This window comes from Mustela erminea, chromosome 8 (genome assembly GCF_009829155.1).
Source record: "Mustela erminea isolate mMusErm1 chromosome 8, mMusErm1.Pri, whole genome shotgun sequence".
Classification (NCBI taxonomy): Eukaryota; Metazoa; Chordata; class Mammalia; order Carnivora; family Mustelidae; genus Mustela; species Mustela erminea.
The window spans coordinates 61996298-62004345 of record NC_045621.1 but is presented as its reverse complement, the minus strand read 5'-3'; the positions used below and the strand labels follow the sequence as shown (position 1 = coordinate 62004345).

The 8048-nt window shown below is 37.8% G+C and overlaps 1 pseudogene; it reads right to left on the bottom strand.

Annotated features, from left to right (window-relative positions):
* Positions 1 to 1856: 1856 nt before the first annotated feature.
* Positions 1857 to 1943, bottom strand: LOC116597997 (annotated as a pseudogene).
* Between the last annotated feature and the right edge of the window lie 6105 nt (positions 1944 to 8048).

Below are 8048 nucleotides of genomic sequence, written 5' to 3'. Positions count from 1 at the left end.
TGTGATAGAGTCTTATTTGTGACTTGAGAGTGTAATAAAAATATAAGATTTACACAGAAGTATTGTTTCAGTATGACATCAGAGTTCACTGTACATTATTATTTAATAATATTAAAGAAACAAAGATAGGAATTAGAAGATAGTCTTCTAGCATGTTTTTTCCTTTCACAAAAATAGCATGTGAGCCTCTGAGAAAGGACCTTTCATTAATACTGATTGAAGACATTATTGACTTGGAGGGTGACTGTGGGAGTCCAGCGTATTGCAGTTTATGCTTTTTAGACCTTTAAAGTGTTGCTCTTCTGTGTACGCTCTGACTGTGCTTACAGACCCAGATTTGCTCACGTGGGCAGTCAGTTTGTCCTCACGCTGTTCTGATGGCCATTTGATTGACTTGGCGGTGCATGACATGGTGCACAACCCAGACCACCCAACCCTTCCTCAACTCTAGCAATTACAGTCCTGCAAAGAGGGAATGTGGCTGATACTTCTGGAAACCCCTAAGTTGAAAGAATGCAGACCAATTCAGAAAGAGTTTTACCACTGAGCTTCTGGAACCAGCCTAGGTAGTTAGATGTACCTTCTTTTATTCTAAGTAGAGCCAACTGACTATTGTTATTTTTAATTTCCATTCTGAAAAATGAGGTCGAAATGTTTACTGGTTAAAGTTATTTTAAGGAGTAAGGGAAGGGGAATGGTTCTCTACTATTTATAAAGTACCTACTACCAACAAGGCATTGTATTTAGTGTTTGAAAGGCTTATGTTTGTAGGTCACAGTTTATGTGCTGTCCACCATGATAAAAGCTCAACTTTAGAGGGCCTCCAGTGAAAAGCTGTTCACTGAAATTTTGTTACAGTTCTACTGCTAAGCATATAGACATAGAGAGCTTCATTCATGAGGCTTACTCTGTGTATCTGGAGAGTAGCATTCTAATGAAAAAAAAAAAAAAAAAAGCCTGGCAAGTTTTATTCATATCTCTTCAGCTATGGTAAATTTTGCTGTTGCTATAGCTAGGACTTATGAAAATTCAGGTTTTATTAGCCTCTGGAAAATTTTAGAGTTAGAAGAAGAGAACAAAGAAAAAAAAAACCCTTATTTTGAACTCACTAGTAAAATGCAGGGGTAGCACAATAAAATAGGTACCAATAAAATTTTATCTGGCATTTTGGTTGATCACCTTGTAGAATGAAATGAACTATAAATTCCAAATGGGACACATTTACCTATTAGTAGTCAGGAAAACCCTCATAAAAATCATGACAGTTTGATTTAAAGTAATTTCAGTGAGAAGGAATTTTCTAATCTGGGTAGCACTACTCTTTCAGAATTTGCCTTGGCTATTTGAGTTGGATACGCACACCAGGAAGTAAGAAAAAATAACTACTCTACGTGGTTGTCATAAAGTCCATGGATTCTATCCCGATGTAAAAGATGTGAATGTCGTAGGCATGGGGATGGCCAAGAAGGTTCAGAAGAGCTAAAACAATCATGGCAGGAGGATATGACAGAGACTGAGAAGGAAGATACCAATAAAAAACAGATAAGGTTTGTAAACGTGTGGAATTCAGGGCTATTTGTGTGATGTTAAGCCTTTATACCCCAAAGACCCTTACAGACATTACTGGGTTATATCAGAGTTGATGGATACCTGGAGATCTTATGTCTAAAGTTGTATTATTAATTTCTAACCATTGTACAAACTAGTAAATTCTACAGCAAGTGTTTACATTAAGAAAAAGATGTGGTTGAACTAAAAAAAAAAGTAGTCATTCGGCTAAGTGATCAATCACTTATATAAAACATTTCATCATTCTCTAAAGGTATAGATAAATGGAATAATTTCCTTTTTTTTTTTTAAATATGGAGTGCTTTGTGAATTTCCATGTCATCCTTCCACAGGGTCCATGCTAATGTTCTCTGTGATGTTATATTTCTTACTCACCTTTTCTTTATCCTCCATCTATTGGCTGTTTTTCAAAATAGGCAAAAAAAATCATTTTCAGCAAATGATAACATTTATTGTGGGACATAATCCCTCAAATTCATAGCCAATGGTGATCATTTTATTCATAGCAAAGACAGGTACCTTGTATTTTCTATTTTCATTTGCCTTGCTTTCATTGGTTTATTTGTTTATTCATTCATTCATCTGTGACTTCCTAAGTGAGTTCTAAAACACCAGATTGAAAATGTATTCTGAACTACATGTCTAAACAATGTCAAATATGTGTAATGGTTTGGAAAAGACGTACTTCAACTATGCCTTGTAATTTCTTCCCTGTAAACTCAGACTGACTGGGATTTAAAAAAAAAAAAAAAAATCCACTGGTGTGCCCTGCCTTGTTGAGCTGAATATTCACATAGACCTGAGTATGATCCCACGGTTATTGGTTAGAGACTATATAAGTGGGATGCACCATGAAACCCGAGCTGAAAGTCTCTTTTGGCTGTTTATACATAGATAAAGTGTTATCTACTCTTAAGATTGCTCTGCTCAAATGTAATGATTTCATCAGATTCTCTTCCATTAAGACAAGACGAATGAGTAAGCTCTAACACCTTGCCAAAATATTTGTCATTGTGTTTTCTCCAAGTACAAATCTAAGAAATTACCCACTTTATTTTTAGGAAAAAAAAAATATCTCTCTTCCCCTCAGCATTTCAGTGTGCATTATCCTGATATGACTCTTCTTTCCAGTAAAAAGTCAGGTCCCCAGGGCACCTGGGTGGCTCAGTCTTTAAGTGTTTGCCTTCGGCTCAGGTCAAGATCCCAGGGTCCTGGGATTGAGTCCCACATTGGGATCCCTGCACAGCGGGAAGCCTACTTCTCCCTCTCCTGCTCCCCCTGCTTATGTTCCTTCTCTCGCTGTGTCTCTCTCTGTCAAATAATAAATAAAATCTTAAAAAAAAAAAAAGCTGTGTACCCATATTTTTAAATTCAAATATCCAAGATTCACATAAGGTCCTTAGCCGATAATAATAAAGCTTCATTCCACAGCATTTTTAGTTGTCTTTTGGGGAATCTCAAATGCTGAGAGATGTATTAATTAGTTCATAATTAACAATTATTAGTCTGGTCAAGACCCCACCTTTATTTTCCTTCATATTTTTTTTTCTTTCAATCTATTCCCTATCCCTCCCCTGACACCTACCATCTATCTTTCTCTCCCCTACAGGCAGCCATTTTTAATGAGCTCAATACAGGTTATTGTAAATGTCTTCTAAAAATACAACCGGTATGTATCCGTGTCTTAATATACAAAAGTGGTACTGTACTGTACATCGCCTTCTCTCCTGTGCTTTTTATTCACTCAACACTATATTTTTAAAATGATGCTATATGTACTAATTCATTGCTTCTAAACACTGCACCTTATTTCATAGGAGACATCTAACACATTTTAATTATCCATTCTTCCAATGATAGATCTAGGTTGACACCAGCTACTAGCTTCTACAAACTACATCATAGACCCTAGTGTTAAGTCTTGGAGCTATGCATGGTGACTCTCTCTCCAAATACAGCAAATTGATCTAATCAGACTCACCAACACTTGCTATTACTGAATGTTTTAATTTTTACCAACCTGATAAGTATAAACATTTCTCTGACTGCTAGTGAGGGGGTACTATTGAACTGTATACTTATAAGTCATTTGCAGTTCTCTTCTGTGTATTGTTTTTTGTTTTGTTTTGTTTTGCATCTGTAGCAACCTTGGGTTCAAAATATGGCATGAAAGTTAGAAATCACATTGTTTGGGGAAATGTCCAGCTAGTGAGAACTGTTAATTCTGTATTTGAATCACAGTTTCACAACTTCATTGCTCGTTGACTTGGAGTATAGCACTATCTCTCCGTCTGTCTCTTTGCATACATTCCAAACACGTGAGCACACGTGTGTGCATAAAACGGGGGAAAATACTTATGTCTTATTGTAAAAACTTACTGTTATTTAATATAGGATTATTTATATAAAGTTCACAGTACAATACATGAACAATTTTAAGTGCTCTGTAGAAGTCAGTTGCTTCCTATTCTGTGTGACGTGTACGAGGAACTCAATAAATGGAACCTCATAACATTCATGTCATCATCATCATTGTCAGTGGATGTTTGGGAAGGTTTAGGGACAACCTTACCTGAAGACAAACACAAATCACCTGTCTTAAGTTCTTAAGATCCTCTTCAGTCCTATATATTCACAGAATTCACCCATAAAAATTTGCCTACACCTCCCAGATCAGATAGATATTTGATGTTTTCTATTTTCTTAAAATCTCTTAAGGTAACTTCTTTGGGTGTTTTCTAAACTGATTTTAAAGTGTCCAAATAAATCCTCTAAAAACGTGAACTGAAGCTATAGTCCTTCCCCTCGCCCCCTTCTTTCCTCCCTCCCTTCTCTCTCCCTCCCTTCCTTCCTTCCAATGGAGACATAGTTTTTATGCAGCATCTTTATAAACTAACACTTTCTACTAGTTATCTCTTACCGTGTGATCAATTACCACAAATTTGGTGGCTGAAAGCAGCGCATATTTATTATCTCGCAATTTCTGTGAGTCTGGAGTCTAGGCATGACCTAGTTGGGTCCTTTTCTTTGGTTTTACAAAGCTGCAAGCAAGCTGTCAGCTGGGCTCTATTCTTTTTTTTTTTTTAACATGTAGTGTATTATTCGTTTCAGGGATACAGGTCTGTGACACATCAATCTTACACATTCACAGCAGGCACATACCCTCCCCAATGTGGGCTGTATTCTTTTTTTTTTTTTTAATTTTATTTATTTACTTGACAGAGACTAGGCAGAGAGGCAGGCAGAGAGAGAGGAGGAAGCAGGCTCCCTGCCTCACAGAGAGCCCGATGCGGGGCTCGATCCCAGGACCCTGAGATCATGACCTGAGCCGAAGGCAGAAGCTTTAACCCACTGAGCCACCCAGGTGCCCCGTGGGCTGTATTCTTATTTGGAAGCTTAAATAGGGAAGAATCTTCTTCCAAGTTTATTCATGTTGTTGGCAGAACTCACTTCCTTGCGGTTGTAGGACTGAAGATCCTGGCTTCTTGTTGAGTGTCAGCTGGATGCTGCCCTCAGTTCCTAGCAGCCACCCCCATTTCCTAGAGGCCACGTGCAGCTCCTTGACATACAGGCTTTTCCGTGGCTTCCATCTTGGAACAAGCAAGGACAGCCTCTAGAGTAGTCTGCTTGCCAGGCAGTTTTATATAAGGTAACATAATCTCAAGAGTAATACCTCCTTACCTCTGCCATATTCTTTGGTTCAAAGATGGTCAAAGGTCCTGGCCACATGCAAGTGGAGAGAATTACAGAAAGACGTGAATTTCAGGAGACAGGAAGCATGGAGTGTCCCCTAGATGGTGTTAGCCACATACCTCCAACACCCCCACATGTAAATAGACACATAAAGGCAAAGACAGGGAACTCTGTTAACAGTGTTGTGTTCTGTCCTACTTACTTAGAAATCTTAAAACTTTGTAAATTAATTTTTGTAATTATGATTTTTAAATTGTAATTGTAAATTTTATAAACTTTGTAACTATTTAATTCTTTACAGTTTTTGTACCTTTCTTATTTGGCTCCTTCATTTGACAGAGCTCAGGTCATAGGGAATCAGAATTTAAATGACAACTATAATATAATGTTACAAATGTTATCAGAGAGAAAGCCAAGGTGATGGGTAGGCACATGAGAAGGATACCCAACCTTTCTGGAGAGGAAAGGAAAGATTTCTCAGAGGAAGTGACTACAATGTTTTAAACTGGAAATCTTGAATACTAGTAAAATAGCAGACTAATAAAGTTTATACCGAGAACCAACATTTTTTATGACCTAAGCAGTAAGAAGACTTGCCTTTATTTTCACCTGTCTACTTGACATTACAACTTAAACCTCAATAAACACACAGTAAAGTTTTAGTGATACATTATTAAAAATGGGACTTTAAACAAACTCATAAAAGATTATATTATAATGTCCTTGAATAAAATTATTATTAGGTATCTAAACTTAGGCAAAACTCTTCTCCATGGCTCAGTTACCTCCTCTATAAAATGAATTCAAATTGGTAAATTCTAAGATACTTCACAAGTTCTAAGTGGCATGATTCTATGAGTTTATTGGATTGAGAATGGCTTTATATGAACAGGAATGATGGTGGTGGCATGCACTTCCACTGAGATCCAAACCTGTGTCTCTCAGCCTGTCCAAGGAAGACCTCCGCCAGCAAAGACTTTGTGGGAATTATCAAAAGGCTTCCCATCCCTGGTGGATACATTACAGAAAGATATTCCTTCTTCAAGACACAGAATTTTTCAAGAGCAATGAGAGATGGATTTCAAGCCCTCAAATGCCACAATAACAAAAAAGTCTATGATGGTACTGAGTCCACTGTTATTTCTCATCGAGGTAGGACCATTCAAGGCTCCAGCTTCACAAGAAATCAGAAATATTCTGAAAAAAATTACTACCAACCTCAGATACACATGAATTCCTGAATACCCCAGTTTTAGAAAATGAGGTGCTCTTGGATTTATTTTTAACATTATTTACCTGGGCACCTAACATCTTTGGAGGCAGAATTTTCTGTTTGTTCGAAATAATTTGATTTCATCCCCCCACCCCAAGTCAGTCTGTTTTTCAACCTGTGGTATAATTGTACTTAAGACATTTGGGGGAATGGCAAAATTAGGAGATTTATAAGGTGAAGTCTACCATCTTTCAAGGTGATTTTCCCATTTGCCCCTTCTGAGTGATAGCTCCTGTCACAGCCTCTCCCTCTGCCCCAGAGCCATCGGTCCACATCATCAGGCCCCTTCCAGGGAGCAGACACCCCTAGTTGGCTCCTCCCAGGGACTTGCTACCCACTGCACACTGTGATTCATCTCCCTGGGGGAGTCTGAGTCACTGGTTGCCTGGTAGCTATTCAGGAGCCATTAGGCCCATTTAATTCCCACTGGTCCCAAAGGCCCAACCCAGCAGGCGTCTCTTCTTCCAACAAGGGATCATTTAGGTTCCCAAATGCCCTAGAAACTAAATGCCTTCTTTGCTGCCTCAGCAGCTGGCAGATGGGTGGACTATATTTTTTGTTCAGTTTTGGCAACAACCTGGATAGTCAAAGGCTGAGCAGCTCCTGGAGAGAACCAAGCTCAGGCTGGAAGTCCTCCAGGATATGACACCCACCTCACCATAGAACCGAGCCCAAGGAGGGTCTAAACTGAAAATATGAGGAATACTATACATATTGAGTAATGTTTTATAGATATAGGGGATAAGAAACCATTTCTTTGAAATAGCAATTTATTGAGTTTTAGCTCAGAGAAATGGTCAACTTAACTATCATTATTATCAATACCATAATAACTAATATTTATACCTAGTAATCATTTACTATGTGCAGACTTTAGGCTAAGCACTTTCCTGAATCACCTAATGAAATCCTCACAGTGCACAGAGCTCTACCTGCTATTATTTTATTTCAAGGGCAATCTCCTTTGATTCACAAATAATTCTACAATAACTCATAAGTAAAAAGTTTAAATGACTCTCTAGAAAGTGTTTAAAAATGAGATAGATAGATATGTACTGACACAGAAAGATGTTCAAGGGATATTTTAAATTGGAAAACAAAATGAAACAAAACCTGAAAGTTATTGCAAAAGTTTCTTTTGTGCAATTTTGAACTTTCTGCAAAAATGATTGCATTTGTTTTGTAAGGAGAAAATTTGTATCTATGTTACTATACAAAAAATATTTACTTACAAGGAATTATGAATTAAACTGTTAATATAGTTAATTCTAAAGAATGGGGTGGTGAGGATGCCTGGGTGGCTCAGCCCGTTGAGCATCCGCCTTCAGCTAAGGTCATGAACCCAGGGTCCTGGGATCAAATCCCACATGGGGTCCCCTGCTTCTTTCTCTGCCCCTTCTCCCTGCTTGTGATCTCTCTCTCATAAATAAATAAATAAATATCTTAAAGAAGGAAAAAGAACGGTGTGGGAACAAGGAGGAAGGAGATGGACTCTCGTTTTACTTAAGATTTT